General features: G+C 39.8%; 1 long non-coding RNA gene across 1 annotated transcript in view; it reads left to right on the plus strand.

The window, feature by feature from the left end:
* LOC110350780 (uncharacterized) overlaps positions 1-24,666 on the plus strand; it is a 91,609-nt gene that overhangs the window by 24,766 nt on the left and 42,177 nt on the right. The window lies entirely within an intron of this gene.

A 24,666-nucleotide genomic window follows, 5' to 3' on the forward strand; every position in this document is an offset into this window, starting at 1 on the left:
AAATCACATTATGATACATTTCTCAGAATGTATAGTGAAGCAATACAAAGCTATATTTATTGGGGAAAGCATTGTGAAGCAGATGGATTTAAAGTTAGGCTTTAAAATGAAGGGACTACTTTTTCCTTAGCATAATACTCCTGGTCAGGGTGCTTTACTAAGCACATGACAATATCAACTCAATCCTCACCACAGCCCTATAAAGTAGCTATTCATATTGTTCAGTTACATATTTAGAAATTGAATTCTAGAGAGATTAAATAGCTCTCACAAGGCCACATGGCTAGTTTGTGGCAGAATTTAGGATTCATAGGCAGGCAGTCTGGTTTCAGAGTCTGGGCACCACAACAATGCAATTGGTCACCTCGGACAACTGGAGCAGATCAGTGGTTGAAGCTGAAGGCAACAATGAGAGCTTGAATTTGATGTGTATTGCAGTTGGGGGCCACTTACGAACATCTAAAGTGACAATAAGTGTGACTGAAATTGTGCTCATATAGCTAGTTACTGGGCAAGGAAACCAGTCTCTGGCTTCTTAGTGCATGTTCTTCATTGCTGCATAACCCTTTTGTGCCTGGAGATAGTATTCTTTGGTTCTGCACAAATTCTGAGTCTCTTAAATAATTACTTAGGACGCAGACTCATGAAGTAACTCATGCTCTGCATTTAGGTTTCATCTGCAGGCTACTCCAATATCAGTTAAGCCAGATCAGTTTGACTCCTAAAGATGAAACACAGGATGCAGTTTAATTTCTCCAGAAGTTCAGTCTGGTTTTTACTGCCTTGAGCTGCTACTGAGCTCATATTTTCCTGCATGTCGTGGTTCCTTGTAAACATGCATGCTGACATCAGTCAGGATAGACAGTGTTTATGTAGGCAAGATCTACATTATTAACATGAAAATGGCTATATCAGCAAACTGAGTTTTAGAGATAGAGGCTTAGTAAAAGAACATTAATCTTGCATTCAATTTTAGTCTCACAAATCCCACTTTCTCATGCACTTAAAATACAACCTATGATTCATAATGATTAAACAACCGTGGAGGCACCCTATACTAGCTACCTCAGAGAATTGGAAGGAGCAATTGGCAGCATATGTTGGGGCTTTGTGGAAGTAATATTAAATGGACTTTGTGTTGATCATTTTGCATAATAAATTTAAACATTTTACTTTGGGATGACTTTACATTTGCACTACACTGGAAATTGATAGGGATAATAATAACAATGAAAATCAAACTCCTATTTCAGAAATATCCAGCAAGCAGATTTAGGAAAAATGACTAGGGCAGGGTAAGTTGATCACTTTTCCAATTGAATATGGTTTTAAAAAGCAAATCAATATGTTTAGAATTTATATATGCAGGGGGCCAGGGATTTAGCTCAGTGGTTCTGCCCCCTGCCTGGCAAGCGCAAGGTCCCGGGTTCGATCCCTGGTACCAAAAAAAAAAAAAAGAATTTATATATGTAGTATATAAAGATACGATATGGGAAAAATCAGGAGTTGTGCGACTACTTGGGATGGAGCAATGTCATATGCCCTTAGGGCCGGGGATTTAGCTCAGTGTTGCCCTGCCTGCCTCGAAATCGCAAGGTCCTGAGTTTGATCTACGGTACTGGAAAAAAAAGTCATGTGCCCTTAATCTTATACATCATTCTTAGAGAGCTTCAGTGAACAGACAAGAATACATGTGACTGACCATCAGATTACAAGCTCTTAAAACTATGTTTCTGAAACTAAATTTAGCACTCTGGAGGCTGGTACAAAAGGATTGCAAATTCAAGCCCACCTTGCACTATATAGCATGACTCTGACTCAAAAAACCAGCCAACAAACCTTACAAAAAACTAATTATGCTTCCTCCATGTATGCATATATGAATGTGCATATGTATTTCACCCAAACTTCTTTCTCTGATGAAATGATCTGTATGACCCCTGTCTCCATAATTCCATAACAGCTGGTAAAAGGAACTGAGAAAGGAAAGTATCCAATACTGATTTGTAAACCAAACCAATGGGCACACAGGGGCCTCCTTTTATTCTTTCTTAAGCCCATTATGCACTGTGTGTGTGTGTGTGTATGTGTGTGTGTATGTGCGTGTCTGTATGTGTCCATGTATAGATCTAAAGAAAGCAAGAATACACATATACACATTTGTATGCCACAATCCCTCTCTACAGACTGTTATTTAAAGGGAGCATTCAAACACTATCCTCAGCTTTTGGATAAACTAATGAGACTACTCACTGATTTCTAAACTGTCATTTCAAAGACACAATGGTAGGAAAATGGATCTATAAGTATTAAAGTGTTCTTGGTTTTGTTGCATTAAGGTGACATGAAAAGATCACACAGTCTCTTTTAGACAAGAATACATTAAGTACTTATTTGAGTCTATCATAGACACATTCTCTTTAGAACCTCTTTCTGACTGACAAAGCTAACGTGTCACGGGCAATAGAATATGAAAACTTCTACTTACATGGGTCCAAAATATATATAAAAGGGAATATTGAGCATTTTTTAAATCTTTAAGTTATGTAGACAATCAAGGCTTGAAGAAAGATGTATCCCATGGCCCGGAAATTAAAATCATCACCATTTTTCAGCACTCACTCTCCAAGATTTTCATACATATAAACCTTGGCTAGCAATGTAGTCATTCCATGCTGAGTCCATACATGGAATGTTCGGAAACACATGATTATTATTCAGTAGACTGAGTTTTGGGAAGGAGCTTGTTTTACCTTTCAGAATGAACTGCTCATAAGAAAAAGCAGCTATTTTTGGATTCTTTTTTTATTCTATTAATGTCAGCTCTATTGAAACTCTTTGAGTCTTCTATCCTGTTGCTTAGAAACATTTTATTAAATGTTGTCAGTGTTTCAATCTGATCTGATTTAAAATGTTACTTTTAAGTGTCACTGCAGAACCATCTCTTTGCTTTGTCATTTTCCAGTAACTGCATTCTAAGTTATTTATAACTATTAAAATGTTTTATTGACAGAGGAATGATAGATTGGGGTGAACCAATGTCTCTGGCTTATCTATTTTAAGGGCATTGGGTGGACTTGGTTTGGCAGGAGTTTATAATAGGCAAAAACAGGAATGATGGGATATTTTTAACATTCTTGACCTTTGACACCTAGAAAATGGGGCATGGTAAAGATTAAAATTCCTTAATAAAATTCCCTCCAGCCACTCCTCCAAATGCCCATTACTGTGATGGTTTGGGTCTAGATGTCCCCCCAAAGCCTCATGCGGTCATAGACTTGATCTAGAGTGTGTGTAAGCTGGAATTGATTCATAATGCAATGCTGGCTCAAGGGCACTAGGATTAAGGGTGTGAGTGCTACCTGCCCTGAGTAGTCTGAATAAGATAAAAGGGGCAGGGAGACGCTGTTAACTTTCTTGTTACCTTTGCTGCCTTGTGTGTGCCATGTTGTTTCTGCTCTGCCATGCCTGTTTGCCATCCCTGCCTTGGAGCCGGCTGATTACGGACTGAAACCTCCACAAACTGTAAGCCAAATAAACCCCTTGCCCTCTAACTTTGGGTGTCAGGTATTTTGTCTCAGCAACTAGAGAAAAGTAACTAACAAAATTACCATCTACAGAAATTCCAGAGACATCACTTTGATCTTGTTTAGTGAGTTACCAGATTCAAACTCACTTGGAGATTTGTCGTGTATTTGGATGAGCTCAAGACCCAGCAGATGTGGGTACAAGATAGAAAGTTGGTGAGAGTAGAAGGACCAGGAATGGTTGGTGGGAATGAAAGGGAGGATTGAAAATGGACAGAATGGAAAAGTACATGTTTGACTTTCTCTCCTCACCCTGCTGCACACCACAACCCTTGTCTTCAGGCTAGGGAGGGATATGCTTCAAGGAGAGGGAGGAAGGGCAAGTCTACCTGAGCCTTGATGACTTCTGTTTGCAGGAGCACATTTTGTGAGGGAAGGCTGGGAAGTAGCGATTAGATTCATTAGATTTCTATTCTTTTCATGTAGCCAAAGTACTTACAGTAGTTGCTTAATAAAACTCATGAAATTTGACTCAATTATATGCTTTTACTGGCACACGCAGTCACACATGAACATATACATTTAAAATTTGATTTCCACAAAGAAATACTTTATAACAGGGGTTTAATTAGATCAGTAATTCAGTTAAACATGAAATGCTAGTCTGAGAAAGCACAAAATGTTGTCAAAATAACCCAGTGCATATCTTCTGAATAATAAAGCACCTTTTGTTATTATAGCTCTATTTCAAATTAATATATTATATTCGCTAGAAGACTTTTAGGTAGCTTAGGATTGTTGCATTAGGACTTGAAGCTTATGTCAAACCAATTAAAATAAAACTTCCCAAGTGATCACTCCAATTACACACACATGTACACACACACAGAGTTTGCAATTTAGGTAATGATTCCCATATTTCATACTCCCTGACAAATGTTATCTTCTGTGATCACTGTGGACTTGATTGTTCTGTGTAATATATAATTCTCATCACTTCAAAATCCCTTATCCTGCTGGGTGACTGGTTTTAATTTCAGAACTCAAGACCTAAAATAATAAACAATGGATAGATCCCATACTAATGTTTATATTAGAAAGCATGTTGCTAAAGCATACACTATAACAGTGGAGTACTTTAAAGGTTCAAGTTTTATGGGCAAACTGATGTCACTTAATGAAGGAAATTTCATTTATGAAAGGATTTCTAGCTTGGAGCTATTAATAAAGGCTAAGAAGAAAATATTCAATTTGATTATAATTTGACTATGTCAATATAACTTCTAAAAACAAATAGGTCCTAGCCATGATTCAGAAGGCCAAAGCTAATAATAACTTGGTGTAGAATTACTATTTTTTCACATATGCATCTGGGTGGTTGAAGCAATCTGATTGCATGTTTAGGCACAAATCCAACCTATGACAAATACTATTACCTAAAATAGTCACATGTGAAACCACTGGAAATGTATTTCAGCCTCTAAGAGATTCTGACCTGGTGAATCAGAATATTTCCCCCTGATATTTGATGTTTATGTTTCATTGGGATACAAATACACAAAGAGAGAAAAAAACAAACAAGAAATATACTTCCTCCTAGCATTCTATATTAATGGCCAGAATCATGGTTGATAACGCTTTCTACCTCTGATATTATGGGGAGCTCATGATGTTTGACAGTTGTATTTACTCACTGACCCCTAAGATAGCTATTCTTGAGATGTAGGAGGTAATGGCAAGATGCTACTTCCAGACAAAACACAAGCCATGAAAGTGGAAAGCTATTCATAAATAATAAATCAGTAAATAGGTGAGATTTAAGAACATGAGCCTCCCTAAAAAACATTGCTATTAGTAGGAATTTTTTTTTTTTTTTCGTGCTGGGGATCGAACTCGGGTCTTTGCGCCTGCACAGCAGGTGGCAAAACCACTGAGCTAAATCCCCAGCCCCAAAACATTGCTATTTGTGTGGATAACTTTCAACTTGTAAATTTCATAAATAGTCAATGTGCGGCAGGAGATACTCTGAGTTTCCTTTTTTTTTTTTTTTTTTTTGTCTATTTCTGTTGTTTCAGCAGAATGTCAGTTTCTGTGCCCTTTGACCTTGTAGTCTGAAAAATAATTTTACTTTGACAGTTCTAGTGAGATGGCTTGCTTAAGTGGCCTGACTTATTGAATATGGGGGTGGTGGTTTCAAATGTGGAGGGGACTGTTGGAAATTTTTTTCTCCCCAGCAGCACTGGGGAGGCAGTAAATATGCTAAGTCAGAGAAAAAAGAAAAGTGCACATACAATTTTAATAGACACAAAGCTCTAGGGTTACAAAAATCATAAGCTGATTTTAGAGATGACAATGGTAATAGACGTGTTGGATGGAATTTAAGTCTTTTCCAGAGCACAGCAGAAAGTTCCCCCTGTATCCCAGATATCACCATGTAAGGAAGGTGCCATTATTTATTAAACATGCCTCCCGTCATTATTCATTGATTTCATCTCTTCCTGGAAAAAAAAATAAACCCCAATGACTGATAGACTTCAGTGGTTTCACTGTGTTGTGTCTGTTTAATCATAAAGGAGTCTGAGACAATTGAGCACAAATCCAATCAGACACGGTGTCAGATGTTACTAGAGGAAAAGATTTAATATAAAATATATATGTGCATATATATTATACATGCATTCACAAGGTAGGCTTACACTGAGTGCCCACAGAATCAGGTGTGGAAGAATGCAAAAGGGCTGTCAGCTCCCTGGAGAGTCAGAGGGAGGATTCAGTCAAAAGTCAGAGCCCTGGAGCTCACTGCAAAGTCCTGTTAGAGTCAGTATCAGGAAGTTGAAAGGTCTGTACTGGAAGCCTGGAGACAGACATCCAAAGGTGACGGTGAAATCTGAAGCTCCTCTGAAGAGGCAGAAGAAGCAAGACTTCCTTCTTTCCCTTTTAATCCTTCCAGGCTACAAACCTATTGGTTGATGCCACCCACACCACCCAAAGTGGGTCTTCCCTCTTCAGTGAATCAGTCATCCAGACACACTCAGCACTGTGCTAAAGCAATCAGCTAGGTATTTCTTATTCAAGTCGATACTGTAATGAAGTATCACAGACACAAAATCCACTTCCTATTTGTAAACAAATATAATACGCTAACTGTATTCCCCGAGCTACCCAAAGGAGGAGTGGCACCAATACAGACTAGGAAGGGAAGGGCTCCAAAGGTGATCCAGAACGAGTTAGAGTTAGTCAGAAATTTGTAGGGGGAAGTTGGAGAGGAAAGAGGGAAGAAATTTCTGTGAGGAACTCTTGAGTGAAGGCACAGAAGGAAGGAGGAGGAAGGTATTTGAGGTATTTACTGTTCTTTGCATATAAAACTAGAGATAAGGTTGGTGAGGCTGAGATAAGCATGGGGCATGGGGAATCAGCAAGAGGAAGGTCCTTAGGAGCATCGTAGGCCAGGTAAGTAGGGTTTTAAGTAGAAGGTGATATGGCTGAACAGCTGAGTTGGTACATGTTTCTGTGAACAAGTTGGAGAAGAGATTTGAAAGGGACAAGTTTCTAGGCAGGGAGGTAAGACATAGAGGGGAAATAAGTAATAAAGTTGGGATGTGGGGGATGAGTTTAACACTAGCAAGAATGTGAGAAATTGACCCCCCATGTGAGGGGTTATTGTCCAGGAATGAGGAGGTTAGCTATGATCCATTCCCTCTAAGTCATTTGCATGTGTCACATTTTATTGAATTGTTTGGGAAGGGGTAAATCTGTAGGTGAGGTAGATTTTTGTGCTATCAAGAATTTTTAGAGATAAGCAACAGAAAAAAACAAACTCTGGATAATTTCACCACAGAAAGAGTTTTTTAAAGGATACTTGATCACTCTCAGACTTTCTAAGGATGGCCAACTATCCAGGCTTAGAAATTGCACATCCAGGGACAACCTCATGGCACATGATTTAATAAAGACACTTGTGATTTGTAAACACAGCTACACATTCTCTGACATGCTTCCCATTAAGAAGTGGGGTCTAGCCAGGTGTGGTGGTGCACATCTGTAATCCTAGTATCTGGAAGACTGAGGCAGGAGGAGCAAAATTTCCAGCCCAGCCCAGGCAACTTAGTGACTTAGTAAGACACTGTCTCAAAAGAAAAAAGAAAGAGGGCAGGAGATGTAGTCCAATGTGAAGGTCTCGGGTTCAATCCCCATGACTGGAAAAGAAGGTGGGTAGAGTCTATGTTCTTTTGCCTTGAATCAGGTGGCCTTGTGACTGATTTGGAATATAGAAGATGGCAGAAGTGATGCTCTGTGACTTTCTAGGCTAGGTCACTTGCTCTTGGAGTCCTGAGCTTCCACGTACAAAGCCCAGATTCCCTGCAGTTTTGCAGTGGCACTCTAAGGAGAGGTCCTGTGACTACAGAGAGAAAGATACACGGTGAACTCTTATTTTTTAAGTCATCTCATGCCAGCCCCAGACATGTACATGAAGAAGCCTCCAAATGCTTGCAATCCTGACATTAGACTCACCTGCAGACAGTACAGATTCCCACCTAAGAGGCCAGATATCACAGAACAAAAACGAGCCACATCATTGTGCTGTGCCCAAATCCTGACCCACAGAATTTGTTATTACTGGAAATAGTTGTTACTGGGCGATTTGTTGTGCAGTAGTAGAAGATCAGCAACAGCAAGTCATCCTCCCTGGCTGATGCAGACCCTGCACCTTACAGCACTATAACCACATCTGCAGGTGACAGAACCTCTAATACTGCTGTCCTGGGAGCAATGGAGGTACTGCCACTCCACCCTTTGGAAGAATAGGTGCTGCATGGCCTCCACTTCCTGGGTCATTGTCCTCTTATTCATTCTCTGGGGAGAAAATGTTTTATTTATGGAGCCATGTGTGAGTTGCAGGGAACCTGGTAGTATACCAGGATTTCTCAGCTTCTAGTGAGAAAGCAGGCTTTGTTTTCTGGGGATGGGGATTCCTCAAACACAGGAAAGGTTGTTGAATACTGAACTGCCTGAGAGAACGGCAGATGCCCACTAAGGGTCACTGCCAGTGCTAGAATGGAAATGGGCAGAGTGAGCAGGTCCTGGCAAGACTTCAGACAGAACAGGCTAAAGATGCTGTGCTGTAAAGGCACAGGGTTCCAAGAAAGAAGGGCTATGCTGTTCTAGGACCAGGTTAGTGAAGGCAAGACTTTAGGGTCCTTACCCCACACTGTTTCATTTTAACTTTCAAACTTTAAGTCAGGATTTAAGTTACTTCCCTATTTTGCAGATGTCCCAGCTCATGTTATTTCCATGACCAAGAAAAAAATAAAAACCCTCCAAAGGTTTCTCATCTTAAAGCTACAGTTCTTAACACTGACGGCTTTACAAGTTCTGCCTGTCCTCCACTCCCCACCTTATCTGCTGCTGTTTCCTTGTCACTCATATTGGACTCTTGCTATTACTGGAAAATCTCATCCATTTTTCTCTCCAGGGATTTTGTATTTATTCCTGTAATTGAGACCTTCATACAAAGACCACTACATACGGAATAGGGACTGGCCCCCAGGCACCTTCTTTTGCTCTTCATTATCACCATTTATTATGCTATTTATCTTTTTGCTTAATGTCTCTTTTTTCACCCTAGAATATTAGCTGTTTGAAGGAAGGGATTTTGTTCTGTCAGATGCTGTATCTCCAGTGCCTGCCTAGGACCTAGCAATAAATACTTGTTGGATGACTTAAAGACTTGCTAGGTCTGATGCCTTTGTTCTGATGCAACTTGTTATTATTGTGAAGTAAAGTCTTGCACTGTTTCTGCAGAGGAGGAACTCAGAGGAGGTTTCTGTGTGATATGTGCACATCCATACAAAAGATTTAGTCATCATTTTTACGTGAGTTCACGTGTGCTGTGTGTGTGGAGGGGGAGAAGACAACATACATATAACAGGTTATGTTGTTATTATAACTTTGTACACTATAGTACTGATATTTTTCTTCATAGCATGTATCACTTTTTAAATTTGTCTTATTTACTTAGTTATGTATTTACTGTCAATGATGGCCAGATCATAAACTCCATAAAGGCAAGGACCAAAAGAAAAAAAAGAAAGAAGTAAAAAGGGCTGGAGATTTAGCTCAGTGGCACTGTGCCTGCCTCACAAGCATAAGGTCATGAGTTTAATAGTTTGATCCCTGGTACGGGGGGGGGGGGGAAGAAAAGAAGGCAAGGACCTTGCCTTGTTCACTGCTATATTTTTAACAATCAGAATAGTCCATAGCATATAGACTGGTCAGCAATCAACATTTGTTTAATCATCATCATTTACTATGGTAGCGTATACATATATGCTACCATATATATGCTACACATATATTCATATGTTATACACGTATATGATACCACTGTAGATGATAATACACACAACATAGACACATTTCATGTTGGTCTGCAAAAACATGTATAGAGGAGAATGAACAATAGTACAACCAACACATAGGCTAAGGGGTTCTTCACCATTGGCTGTGAGAGTCCTTGTATATGGTCCAGTGAGTTGAGAATCCAGAATGAAGTGGTTTGTCAATCTGATGGATAAGGGCAGGTGGACAGTCAAGCGGGTCTGGATATTTTGGCATTGTTTTGTCAAGGTGCTCATCTTGCCTAGTGATGGAAAATGCACAAATCACATCAACATGTTAAAGATATCATGTCCATTGACATGGAGGTACCAAGAGCTCAGCTGTGTATGTAACATTTATCTAACCCTAAACATGTATCAGCTATCCTTAATAGAGTCAGGAAAGTCCTGGAGGTGAGACAAGTGGAAATGAAAATCGGATTCATGGATAAATATTTCATGAATCTGAGTTGGATGGACTTAAACAAACCCAAGATGGACTAATTTATCAGGATGCTTTAATCAAACAGGAGTAAATGGAACTCACAGGGGACAAAGCCAGCAGTTCTTTAGGTTGCGAAGCTGCATTTCTGTTCAAAAGCACAACATCATGATCATTGTCATTCAAGACAGAAATAATGATGCTATTTTTCTGACAGAATTTGTTCCCCATTCCCAGGAACTGCCTTCTCTCTTCCCTCAGGAGGCCATTTAGACTTGAGGCTTTCTCTCTCAGCTGTTTATTGTGTACTCTTCCCTGGAAGAGTGGCTGCAGTGTCCAGTGCCAGTTTGGAAATGTGAGGAGGATTTGCTCTCACATTCTCCCAAGAATAAGCTTTCACTCTCTGGTGACTTAGAATTCCCTTCCAAATGATGTCTGTGGCTGGAGAGGCCAAGAACTTATGCCAACCAATTCTAGTTTCTATGGCTACGAAAGTACTCTGAAACAGTGACAGAAGATAAAGGCAAATTGTTCTTAATTTCTGATATAAAATGTTAAAGAAAAATCCACCCTCTATGGCCTCTCATGTTGGTCCTTTTCTTTGTGATCTCTCTCTCTCTCTCTCTCCCTCCTAATTACCATGTGTCTTTACTCTCCTCCTTTCTAAAGTAACCCTCAGTAGCTATTGACTTCAGGGAGATGGGGCCTACCTCAGGGTGGTTATTATTATCGTTACAAGCCAGTAATGGATATTTCACTCACACTGGACAATGTGATGTGAGGGGAAGTCTGCTAGATGTGCTTATGAAAATGATTTCTCTTTCTTAAAACAAAACAAGACAAATAACCAAGAATAAGAAGTAAGCACCCTTCCATATGCTGTTTCCAGATGCACTTGAGAAGAGACGATGTACAGTTGTTTGTAATCTGGAGGTCATGAAGGAATTTAGTTGAAGGGCCAGGGAGCACATGGGACTGGTGAAGACCAGAGAAAATCTTGGTACTGAATTATGCTGATGATTTAAGCAGTGTAAGAATCTCTCCATCTCTTACATGAGATTTTTAAAAATCCCAATATATTTAATTCATTTTGAGTTGGATTTTCTATGGACAGCTGAAAGATCCTTACTAAGTCATTTCCTTTTTACTTGTTTGGTCAACATGTCTCCATAATTCCCTTCTTTTTACTGGTTTGGGGACTTTCTAGTCATTACTTTGTCATGATATCATAGATGGTGAGTCTTTATTTCCAAGAGAAGACTAATTATTGGTTCTATTTTTAAGCACTAGAAAAGTCAATATTTCTGTATTTTACTTTCAGTATACAAAATCCCATTGCATACTTTCATATCTCTGTGGACTCTTAAAGTCCTTCCATGTGAAAAAGTCCAGGGTGAAGGAGATATTTCACAGTTCCAAATATTCTGAGAAAGACAGCATTTTTATCAGATTACAACGTTTACATATACATGCATCTCAGTCTTAAGTAGCTAAAGTGGATTTCTCCAAATCACACTAGTAACTTCTAATTATTCCAAATGTTCTTTCTCCTTTATATTATCCTCCCTATTTCTTCTCATGGCACCATCATTCTCTTAGTCATTTAGGCTTAAAATTTCTGATTCATTTTTGGTTTCTCCCTCTCTTGTGGTCCAAGCCTGTGTGCCAAGTCCCGGATGGTGCCATCTTAGACATTTCTCTTAATCCCTTCCTTTTGTTTTACTCTTGCTGCCACTAACCTAGTTCAGACTCTCATCACTAAACCATCACTTTTGTAGTTAAGTCATTAAGTGAGGGAGGGTGAATTTCCTCTGTGCTTCTGCTTTCTCTCCATTCATCTTTCTAAAGCAGGGATCTGTCAAGCTCAGCCTGTCCTTCGTGGGGCTCGGTTGCCCACAGTAAGGCCAGAGCTCTGGACACTGGCCCACAGGGTCCCATGAGCTGGCTCCATGGACCTTCCAGCTCCCTGTCTCACTGCTGCCTGCCTTGCACTCTGTGTTCTAGCCCAGCAGTAGCCTTTGCTCTTTGAGCCCTTATCTCACTCTGAATCTCTTTCTTGGAAAATCTTTTCTTCTTCCCATTATCTGTTCAAATCTGAACAACCCTTCACAGATGATCTTAAATTATCTTTTCCTTCTCAAAGTTCTCCTAGTCTCTCCCAATTAAAAGTATGCCGTTTGGGGCCGGGGATTTAGCTCAGTGGTTTCGCTGCCTGCTGCGCAAGCACAAGGACCCGAGTTCGATGCCTGGTACCACAAAAAAAAAAAAAAAAAAGTATGCCATTTCTCCCTTGAATTTCCTTACGATTTTAATTTCTTTAGCAGTGAAGGCATTTACAACTTTTAACCTCTTATAACAATAGTGACTACCTATGTTATATAGTCCATAAAAGGTCTTTGAGGATAGCAACTATTTTTGTCCATTTTTCTGTTCTCTTTGGAACCTATTATTTCCTTGATTATTGGAAACACCCAGTAAATACAGTTGAATTACTGAAGAGTGACTGGCTGTCTGTTAAATCTTCTTCTGTTAAACCTTGTCATCATCTGATAAATTAAATGTAACAGACTTCGGAAGAAAGGGGAGATTGGGCCGGGGATTTAGCTCAGTGGTTCTGCCACCTGCCTCACAAGCACAAGGACCTGAGTTCAATCCCCGGTACAAAAAAAAAAAAAAAGAAAGGAGAGATCCTTTATTTTAGCTGGTGAGTCAGAGATCACATGGTTCAGAGAATGTACCCCCAGCACATCCAGCCTGTGGCCACCACTTACTTGCCCTCTTGTTCTTTTGGTGTAATAATAACAAGTATTAAAAATAAAGGAAGCTTTGTTATTTATATATGTTAACTATACTATCTATTTTTTTATATGTGGACCAAAACAGTTCCTCTTTGTTCAGAGGGACCCATGCAAGCCAAAAGGTGGACATGCCTTGCTTAGTAAGAGGTGATGGATTCAGAGTATGTCAACTGCAAATTAAGACAGATACCTTAGCTTTCTCTTCCAGAGATTCTCTTATTTATTTGTTTGTTGGTTAGTTTATTAAATTTTGAGACAGGTTCTCACTAAATTCCCCAGCCTCCCGGAGTGGTGGAATTCCAGGCAGGCACCACCAGTCTGGTTTAGTGATACTCTTAACTCAAAAGAGAGTTTGAAAATGCTTCAGAATTATTCTCTAAATTTATAAGTACTTTCTGGCCTTTCATCTGAAGATCATTTTGCTTTACTGAACAGTACCGCTTCTTGATAAACCAAGAGTTCCTACGCACTCGCATCACAAAGTTGGACACTTATATAATAGCAAATGCCTATTTCCTCCCTGGCAGAATTTATTTACCAAGGTCAGTGCATGGGTGTTCATTTGTAGGTATCCTGATGAGCTACATAATTACCTTGTTATCAATTAACATAAAGAGACTCCCGTAGAACCTCAGAAATCTCAAATCACCTGGTCTGCAGAAGAACAGTACAACAGCCACTTTTGTGGAAATTCTGAGAAATATCTAGAATTACTTTCCTTGTTATCTTATCTTTAATTTTTCCCCAACTGTTTATCTTAAATTTAATGCACAGCATAAAAGAGAAGTAGACTCAGAGGGTATTAGGTCAGGAATACAATAGTAAACACACTATTTTCATTTTCATGAACTTATTGCTTACTTGGTAAGAAAATAATGAAACTCTATACCATAGTGGATTTGTTCTGATCCAGTAAGAACAGATTACAAAGTAAGTACTTTTGGGCCGGGGATTTAGCTCAGTGGTTCTGCCGCCTACCTCACAAGTGCAAGGCCCCGCGTTCGATCCCCAGTACCAAAAAAAAAAAAAAAAGATTACAAAGTAAGTACTTTAATAATTGGCAAAAATAAGTTACTAAGATATTATTTTAAGTGCTGAGGATTGAACTCAGGGCTGAGCTGCATCTCAAGCCTTTGTAAAATTTTGAGACAAAATTTTACTACATCCCTAAATTTCCCTGGGTGGATTCCAAAGTGAGATCCTCCTGCTTCAGTCTCCTATAGTGCTGGGATTATGACAAGCACCACCATACTGGACTCTGAGTATGATTTTCTTTGCACAATATTCTCACAAAAGTAAACAACAACAACAATAGAGCCCTTTAGCCTATATCTGGATTTACCCCTTTCTTTACCAAGTGATGATAAAGGGAAAGAGGTGCTTAGAGAAACACAGCAAATGAGTCAGATTTACAAAGAAGGTTCAAAAGGATTTCCACCATTTAATTAAACAGTGTCCAGAGTCCAGCTTCTTGTGACTCGGAAATGCTGCGAAGAAGATTTACAGCGATGCTGGAGAGGGCTGATGTTACTTAAGAAGGCAGCATGAGCTGCATTGCCAGACACCAGCCCAACAAAGAGATCTGGGGTCCATGACTCTCCTCAGATTTGCGAAGCAGCAATTTAAGAACTCAGCCTTTCAAGACAGTGTCACAGAGAGGCCATAAATGAATTTTCACAGAGATAAGTTTGGATCTGCCTCTGATTCTATCCTCACTATGGCCTCTGAAACATTATTAAACTGTGGGATGGGGGAGTAGTTTTAGAACAAGACAGAGTGGCTGCTGTGGTTGAGAAGGCATTTGTATCTACACAATGACAAGGAGGATGTGAGAGGGGATAAGTAGAGCCCATTCTTGCTATTATTTCATTACATATTTAATACATTGCATATTTAATCTGTGTATCATGGTGGTGTGATTTTGCCCTTGTAAGATTCATACTCTGGGTTTTCCTGTAGTTAGCACTCCTGAGAATGATCAGAATGGGTCACAGCCCTTTCAGTGTGACTTCTTCTCTTCTTGTCTGTGGTTGCCAGTGCAGAGCTGGTTTCCGTGTCATGTGTGTGTGTGGGCAGCGTAGAAAGTGGGGCATGTGGGTGGGTAAGCAGTCTGTGACACAGAGAAGCAGTTCAGTGCCTAAGACCTGGAGGCCTCTAAGGTGAGTTTGTTCAGTGTCCCAAAGAACAGGGTGAACAAAGACAATGTTCTGATGACAGTGACATGGGCACAGTGCAGGTGACTGGCGGGTAACCTCAAGAAGAGGAGGATGAAAATGAGTTTGTGAGGTCCAAGGATCCTAATATTAAGGATTCAGGCTAAGTAGAGATAAATTAGGCTGAGGGGGAAAGACCCACTCTGGGTGGGTGGCGCTGTCTGATAGGGTGGGGGTTTGGATGGAGCAAAAACCAAAAGGAGACAGAAGCCTCTGCGCAGAGGCACAATTCTTCTTGAGCAGGTGCATTTTTATCAGACTCCAGCTTCTTCAGCATTTGAACATGGATTCCCACCGGCCACTCTCCAGGGATCTTCTAGGTGGAAGGCCTAGGCCCCACTGGTGCAGCATCACTGTCCTCTTTTCTGAGACGTCCAGCTTCTTGGACTGAGCAGGCCCTGGTTTCCCGGGCTCTCCAGCCTGCTTATGGCCATTGTGGGGCTGTTTAGCCTCTGAGCATATAAACTATTCTAATGAATATGCATTCTACTGGTCCTGTTAGAGACTGCTAATAGAATAGCCAAAACATGAGAGTCAGGAAAGGTCAGTATTCCCTGGGGTGGGTGGTTGCCTATGTATGTTCAAATATCAACTTTCCTGTAAGCACCTGGCCAACTTTCGGGCAAGAGGAAGACGAAGTGTTCATTACCTAGAAGCCTCGGTCCAGCCTGCTTCCCAGTGAGACCAAGATGGAGGAGTCCAGGAAGACAACAGGAAACTGACCTCTCTGAGGAAGGAGAGAAAATGGTGGTTTCCTGGAAAAGTGAAGTGCAGCAAGCTGCAGAAGCCCTCTATCTCTCCACCAATGGTGTGAACCAAGGCCCTTCCCAACCAAAACCAGGATGTGCAGGCTCAGGACTTCGGGTCATTACATATTTAAAGTACACATCATGCCAGTTATGTTTATATCCCCTCTCTTCTTAGTCTTGAAACAACTTCCACACTTCATGGAGTCATATTTCCCACGTCCTGCAACAAGGAGAACCATGCACAGCACTGGCTTATTTTCATCCTAAAAGCAAGTCAGGGAAGATAATCACACCTTCATTTAGGAAAGGATAATTTAAACTCGCTGTGTGTGAGTTAGTTTTCTGTTGGAGGGAGTCTACCTTGGTGAAGAGTACAGGGAAGGTAGACCAGGCCCCAGGGAACAGATTCTTCAATTTTGCTTTTTACTAGAAATTTGTTTTGTTTCTCTTGTGTTGTCTTTTCTCTTTCCTTTCTTTCTATTTTCAGTTCTGGGGATTGAATCCAGGATCTTTGCACTGAACTACATTCCTGGCCTGTTTTTCAGTTTTTTATTTTGAGACAGCATCTTGCTAAGTCACTAAATTGCCCAGGCTAGGCTTGAACTGTGATCCTCTTGCCTCAGTTGCCCAGAGTGCTGGGATGATAGACATGTGCCATCATGCCTGCCTTGTTTTTCCTTTAGAGGGAAAAGAAACCTGGAATTACGCCAGGACACTGTGGCCAGTTCCTATGCTAACCTGTAACTAGGGCACACTTACCGCCCTCAACACTATCTGCCCTGCAGGAAAGAGGTGGTTTTATTCTGCTTGATCGTCCACTGACTGTGAAGTGCTTGCTGAGAACATGGCATGTAATGACACAGAAGTAATGTCACTGTCACAATTTATTTCTCATGAATTCACAGCAGATTTCTAATTGTGGAAAATCGTCTCACCCTGACAGGACTAGAGTGGACAAATGCCTCTTCACCTGTCTTTTCAAATATTGGGTTAATGTGGAAAAGAAAATGAGAAAAAAATTAGTTACATTCCATTCCTGAAAAAAGAAATCTGCTGAGAAAAACCATTGTCTCAAGTCTGTGTAGGCTGCTGCAGTAATGCTGTAGACTGGGTCGTTTCTAAACATCAGAAATTTATTTCTCCTAACTCTGGAGATGGGGAAGTCCAAGGTCAAGGGGACAGCAGGTGGGGTGTTTGGTGAGGGTCTGCCTTCTCCTAGATGGCACCTTCTCAGTTTGCCTGCATACTAATCCTATTCATGAGAGGGGAGGCTTCAGGCTCCACCTCCTAAGGCCATTGCACTAGGGACTAGGGTTTCAATGTAGGAATTTCAGGGTCACACAAACATTAAGATCATAGCAGCCATATGAGGATGGGGGGTACAGTTTTAGGTTTAATGAGATTTTTCAAAATATGCTTTTGGGGTTGAGGCTATACAGCTCAGTGCTAGAGTGCTTGTCTAGCATGCAAGAAGCCCTAGGTTTGATTCCCAGCACTCTACAAAGAAGAAAAAATGCATTTTTTAATTAGTTGGAAAACACACTATTTTCCTTTATTGAACATTTTGTAAAAGCCAGTAGTCTTTAGGATTTCCTGGGACACGTCATGGAGATCTGGGTGTGATTCTGGTCTTTATAGAGTTCCCAGTCAAGTAGCTGCAGAATCTTTATCGCCTCACTGTTATGGTCTTGAGGAAATGATTCCATTTCTTGAGCTGTCTGCTTGTGAAGTGGGGAGGAAGGGTGAGTGTTGTTATGGAGGGAAATCAAAGAAAAGATTTAAGAGCTTATCCAGATCTATCTAAATACTCTTTGAGTTTTAAAAATGACAGAAGAAAAAGGAGGGTGGGGCAGGGATGTAGCTCAGTGGCGCCTCGCCTGCTTGGCAAGCACAAGGTCCTGAGTTCAATTCCCAGTACCAAAGAAAAAAATGATAGGAAATGTTATATCCTGCCATTGATAAATGAGTACAAACAATTGTGCAAGACTATGAAATGTATCATGTGTAGAGAAAACAGAGTAACAGAATAAAAACAGAATGGAGTCAAACTTCATAGGAATGAAGTATATAGGTTTTTTTCTTAATCCTGAATTTTGTGTAGAAAATGTAAATGTAAAATAGCAATGGTTCTGATGTGGCAATTCTAAGACCTTTTTGAGCTGAATAAAAATAACATATCCTAATTAAATCATCATTCTCAAAATAAACCGGCATTTGAATAATGCTTTAGCAGTGCTACTTACCTGAAAGTCTGCCCTCCACTATTGGCAGGAATCATTTCATGAAAATGATTTGACACTTTCATTTTAAAACAGGACACCAATTAAGTTAGACCAAGATGCTTTAAGCATTAAGGTTCTGTTTAATGAGAAACCATGACTGAGGCTGAAGAACTTTCTTGACTAGAAATTAGGTAATAAGTATTTCAATTTTCTGATTTTTCTTTTCTTTTTTTCCCAGTACAGAAAATCAAACTCATGTCCTTGCACTTGACAGACAGGCATGGCCCTACTGAGCTACATCCTCAGGCCACCTCCCTCCCTCCTGCCCTTCCATTCTCTCTCTCTCTCTCCATTTCTCCCTCTCTCTTTCTTTTTCTTTTTTGGTACTGGGGATGGATTCTGCAACAGAGTCTCTCCCTAAGTCACAGATTCCTAGGCTGGTCTCAAACTTGCAATCCTACCTCAGCCTCAAAGAGTGCTGGGATTACAAGATGTGCACCATCACACCTGGCTATATTCTGTGACTTTAATAATTAATCTACATGTGCAGACACATATACGGCAGGCTGTGTTTTATACTTCCGGCTTGGCTGGTACTGGGTAACAGTATGATGTTTCTTTTCAATTTTCTTATGCTTCTTTGCAGCAACTCCTATCTCAGGCTTGCAAGCGACATATGATGTCTCTTGTGCATGATGCTTTGTGGGCACTCAGGCCCTGTTCAGACTAGCCCCCTCAAAGTCTCCATGGAGTGAACATCTTCTTTTCCACCCTCTTCTGCTCACATTTCAGTGGGTTAGGTAGAGTAATAAGATTAAACCAATTCTGGGGCTGGGGATGTAGCTCAGTGGCACCGCATCTGCCTGGCAAGCCTAAGGTCCTGAGTTCGATTCCCAGTAGTGGGGGGGGGGAGAATTAATGATTCCTGACAAGGGCTAATGGTGATTACAGGCATAGGGCATTTGTATAATACGAAAAAAATTGCTCTGAAGGAATGAATCTTTTATGGTGGCCTTTCAGTGTTTTATGAATTAAGAATCTTTCTAGACTCATTAAATGATCCTGTTTAGGAATTGAGTTTGGGCCAAGGCTTTTATCTTTCAACACTGTGACAAGTCGTCTTAATTTCAATACTTGAGAAGCTAATTGGCATTAGGCTCATACCAGTACCATTAATGCATTCTTAATATCAGAATTGACAGACATTTCATTGTGGCCCAGGTACTAGACATTCAGTATCAAGTCCTGTCTTATTCAAGGAGAAGCATGCAAGGGTAACATAAGACCACCAGTGTTGTTTGAGCCTCTGCCTGTGATGTTTTTGTCTGCCACTCTGTGGCCTTGGTCTTAGAACTTCTGCAGCAGTTGTGAGTACAAGACATTTTAGTAACCTTTTTTTTTTGGTACCAGGGATCAAACTCAGGACCTCGCGCTTGCGAGGCAGACGGCAGAACCACTGAACTAAATCCCCGGTGAGGTGAGCAACAGATGTTTTAGATACTATAGAGAGTGCTTTCTCTTTCCCTGAGACATTGAAAGACATGCAGAAACCATGCCGTTCTTCTATGCTCTGCAGTGCTTAGCTGCAAAGACAGTTTAGAACTAGCTGTCCAAGAGTTTCTATATGGGGGCCCATCATTGTCCCAGATCTCTTGCTTCTCAAGGCTTCCTTGCTAGGATTTCAAATGTGTAAATATCCCTTCTTTTATTTCAAAAACCACCTCTTGGTCTTCATTGTACAAAGTATTCTAAAGTGATGGGAAATCAGATACCCAAAAAAACCCCTGATAAATTCACACTTATGGAAAAACACTTATTATAGTTAGCTCCAGATAAGCTTCATTTGTCCAATTAAACAGTTACTGATTTAAAAACCATGTTCTGGGGTAGAGAGGTAGATACGTTTCCATATAGCAACCCAAGGGATCCTTGTAATGATGGTACTAGTCTACATCTTGACTGTGGAGGAAAATACACAAACCTATATGTAATGAAATTGTATAGAAAACTAAACACACACAAATGAGTATCTGTAAGACTTGGAAAGTCAGAGTAAGACTGAGAATTTGTAGCAGTTCTTGTAGAGATACTGCACAGGAGTATGCAAGACATTACCATGGAGGGAAATTGGATAAGTAGTATGCAGCATATCTCTGTATTATTATTATTTTTGGTACCGGGGATCAAACTTGGGACCTTGCGCTTCCGAGGCAGGCAGTGGAACCACTGAGCTAAATCCCCAGCCTCATCTCTGTATTATTTCTTAAGTCACACATAAATTTATAATTATCTCAAAATAAAAAAAACTATGTGTTCTATTTCCCCAAAAGATGAAATTCATCCAAAACACAAACTCTCAGAAGGGTAGTCCAGACCTCCACAGTGAGTATGTGTACATTTTTGCTACCAACAGGAATGAGACAATTTTGTTTGGCTAATGGACTGAATTTAAATTAGGTGTCATAAAGGCATAGCCACTTTCTTTAGACCTTGTGCAAACAGGAAGATTATGACTGTATCAGAATTTTTCTATGCTGGTGAATGTAAATGTTTAACAAATAAGAAAAAGGATGTGAAGGTGTATAATTCTGTACTTGTATTGATTTTTATACTGAAGTGCTTAAAAACTCTCAAAGAAAAAATTTAAGAAGGCAAATCCATATTAAGGACTTAGAGGAAACACATTGAATGTTTATTTGTTCTTGAACTGTTTTCCATAACACACCTTTTTAGTAACGATGTCTTATTCTTGAATTATAGCAGAAAATCTCCTTCTACTGCAGATAAACAGTTACAGATCCGTCACCTTCTCTGCTCTTATAATCATACTGTAAATCTCTCGATTCAAAATGATTTGGTATGGAATATTTTATTAAAAGAGTATGGTTAGTGAGAGTTTTTGGGGTTGTATGAAACAGCAATTATCAATTTCATAGGATTCATACTAAAATATACTTTATTCAATAAACTCAAGTTCAATATGATACAGGAGTATATATATATATTTAATTTTGCATCTTCTCTAGGATCTAGTAGGGTTCAGAAGTATAACAAATGTATCTCAATTATTATCATGAAGACAAATAATTTAGGATAAATTGATGATATGGAAAATTATACTATACACATCACAAAAATCTGACAACCACAGATTCTTCATATCACTGTCAGGTTTTTTTACACACATAGCATGGACTGTGCAATTGAATTTTCTGTTGTCTTAACATTTTCAATTTTTTTTCATTAGATGAGAACATTTCTACAGATAGAATGCCAAGGTCCTTGTTTTTGTAGTGTTTCAGTTTTATATAATTTCAGATATAACCAACATTAAATTTTACCTCTTTTATGTTAAATGGATAAAGTGTTGACTACATGGCAGATGCATTATTTCATGGAGCCTATTTTATAGCCAAGCATTTAACATCATACATAATAACTTGGTCTGCTGGCTGAGAAGCTGAGGTAATTTAGGCAGGGAAGGGAAGAGAAGCACCAGTCTACTAGGAGATGTACAACTTCAAAATATAATTTTTATCTTGTTTAGGAAAAATTTTTTCTTTTTTCATTTTGCATAAGAACCTTGGTGGCTAGAATTGTAAATCCTCCTGAAATTTTGTTCTTTCACTTCACCAAATGTCTACATCAAAAAAAGTGTGCAGCATCAGCAGACTAGTCATCAGTTAGGCTTAAACCCAGAGGCACTAGTGGGGCATAGTGGTGTATTCTTGTAATCCCAGTGGCTCAGGAGGGTGAGGCAGGAGGATCTCAAGTTCAAGGTCAGTCTGGGACATTTATTTAAACCCTGTCTCAAAATATAAAAGGGGTTGCTGATGTAGCTCAGTGCAAAGGCCTTAAATTTAATCTCTAGTAACTCCATCCAAATGAAAGAAAAACAGAAACAAAAAACCAGCAGCAGCAGCAGCAGCAACAACAACAAACCCCTCAAAAATCCAAAGCAGAGGTATCAGACAGTTTAGGGAGTCTCCAAAATATATCAGCTTGGGAAAAAAAACAGGGAAATAGGTAAAGTACCGCACTTCCAATGAACAAGACGTCTCTTAATTTTGCTAGGGTTCTATGCTCCAGTGATTTTTTCACGGTTCACTAAGATTTCTACTCCACAAACGAACTTTGAGACAAGGCTCAACTGTAGGAAAATGCACTCTATTTAGTTGCAAGTGTTAACCAGAATAACTCACCTATTCAATGAAAATACATGGTAGAAAACACATGGGTAATGAGAACTTTAGTTTCTTTCTGAGAAATTCATATTGCTATATTGTCCATTCTTTTTTTAAAAAGACCCATTTAATATTTGTTAACATCTTAGGAAAATTATTTCACTCATGTCATTTTACCTAACAGCATAAATGCAATCCATGCTGTCTCTAATTAATTGCTATTTAAAAAATACAATAATATGCCACTTTATATATATACTTTTTTCAGGTGAATTTTGGTGGTCCTTTAAAAACATATACCTACTGGGGCTGGGGATTTAGCTCAGTGGTTTTGCCTCCTGCTGCGCAAGCGCAAGGACCTGAGTTCAATCTCCAGTACCAACAACAACAAAAAACATATACCTACTGAAGCAATGAACTTATTTTTTTCTCCCAGTCTGTTGAACAAACCATTTAATGAATTGTAGGCTTAGGGGCCTAGGGCATGTTCGGGGGCGAGAGAGTACCTGATTTTTTTTCTCTTTTGCAGTACGTGGTATTGAACCCAGAGCCTTTGCACTGAGATACATCCTCAGTCCTTTTTAATGTTGTCAGGGACTTGCTAAATTGCCCAGGCTGGTCTCAAACTTGCGATCCTCCTGCCTCAGCCTCCCAGTATGGTGAGCTTATAGGTGTGCACCACCACACTCAGCCCCTAATCTAGCTTCAATATCTACTATGACTTTGATGTGATTTGTCCCCCAAAGTTTCATGTGTTGGGGGCTTGGTCCTTGGGTGACGGTGGCAACTTTCAGAGGTGCAGCTCAGTAAGAGTCCTTTGGTCACAGAGTGTGCCTTAGAAGGGGGCAGGGCCTTGGTCCCACTTTGGCTTCCTTTTTATTGTGATCTTTTCCTCTCTTGCCCTCGTGACATTTGTAATCACCATAAAGCAACACAGCCACGGGAGGTGGGTTGCAAGAGCTTATGCCACGCTGTTTGGATTTTGAGCATCTAACACTGAGCTAAAAATACTTCTCTTCTTTATAATGTTAGCCTGCCTCTGGTAGCTCAACATAGTAATGAAAAACAGACTAACACAACATGTTTGTCAGCAACCATTCACTTGTCACGTTTGCCACTTGTCACGTTTGCCACTTGACACATAGTGTAGTGATATCAGGAGCAGCCACTCTTATAATCTTCTTGTGGCAGGACTAACCCATGCTTTCAGCTCACCAAAAACCAGTGCAGACCAGTGTGTAAGATTTTTGACCCAGCATTTAAAACTTAGCATCTACAGAATATTCTAGTACATGAAGTGATAAACTCCCAATTTATGTGAGATTTTTCAAACACAGCTAACAACTACTTGTCAGGCACACTGTAGGAAATAGTATAAATCAAATAACCCTGCACTTCCAACTCTGATTATACGTTTCTTTGAGAGTCTAATTAATACGAAGCCCTACCTACCCTCTTTGATCAGTCCATGCAGAACATGGCATTCTTAAGCCTGCAAAAATAAATGAATGAATAAGCAGCTGTTTGTTCTGGGTCTTGAAAATATTCATCAACCAAAATTTCTCAGTAAGGACAAAACTTTATTTCCTCTTTGGTGATGACAAAACTGTTAATTTGTCCACTAATGCTAGCACAATATTCTTAAACCCTTTTTTGAGAGATGTTCAAGTAAAAAATGCCTGTGGATGCTATATGCGTAGCTTATTGGTAACTCACTCAGCTATTTTATTTGCCTGTCTAGCCTACCCTGCAGTAAAACATCGACTTTGTCCTTTTTGTTACTTTTCCATTTTCAGTTTCCTTTGTTACAGACTGGACAACTAATAGCATCTAAAAGTTGAGCTTTTGCAGCTTACTGAATGTCAGAGAACCTACTTAGCATGTTCTTGGAGTTGGCCTGGATGCTGTTTAGGTGCTTTGTGCCTGACACCATCTCCCAATGGAATGTTCTGCACATGTGAATTCCTTGGTCCTTTTGGATTTTCTATAAAAGCTTGATGTCATATGCTAAAAATTCTTTTTCTTTCTTTCTCTTTTTCTGAGAGAGGGTCTTGATATGTAGTCCAAGCTACGCTCCATCCCATGATCTGCCTGTCTTAGCCTCCCAAGTGCTGGGTTACAGACATGTGCCACCATGTCCATGCTAAAAATTAT

Source organism: Heterocephalus glaber, unplaced genomic scaffold (genome assembly GCF_053883595.1).
Source record: "Heterocephalus glaber isolate CG9 unplaced genomic scaffold, H.glaber_assembly_v1.0 deba00001461, whole genome shotgun sequence".
Taxonomy (NCBI): Eukaryota; Metazoa; Chordata; class Mammalia; order Rodentia; family Bathyergidae; genus Heterocephalus; species Heterocephalus glaber.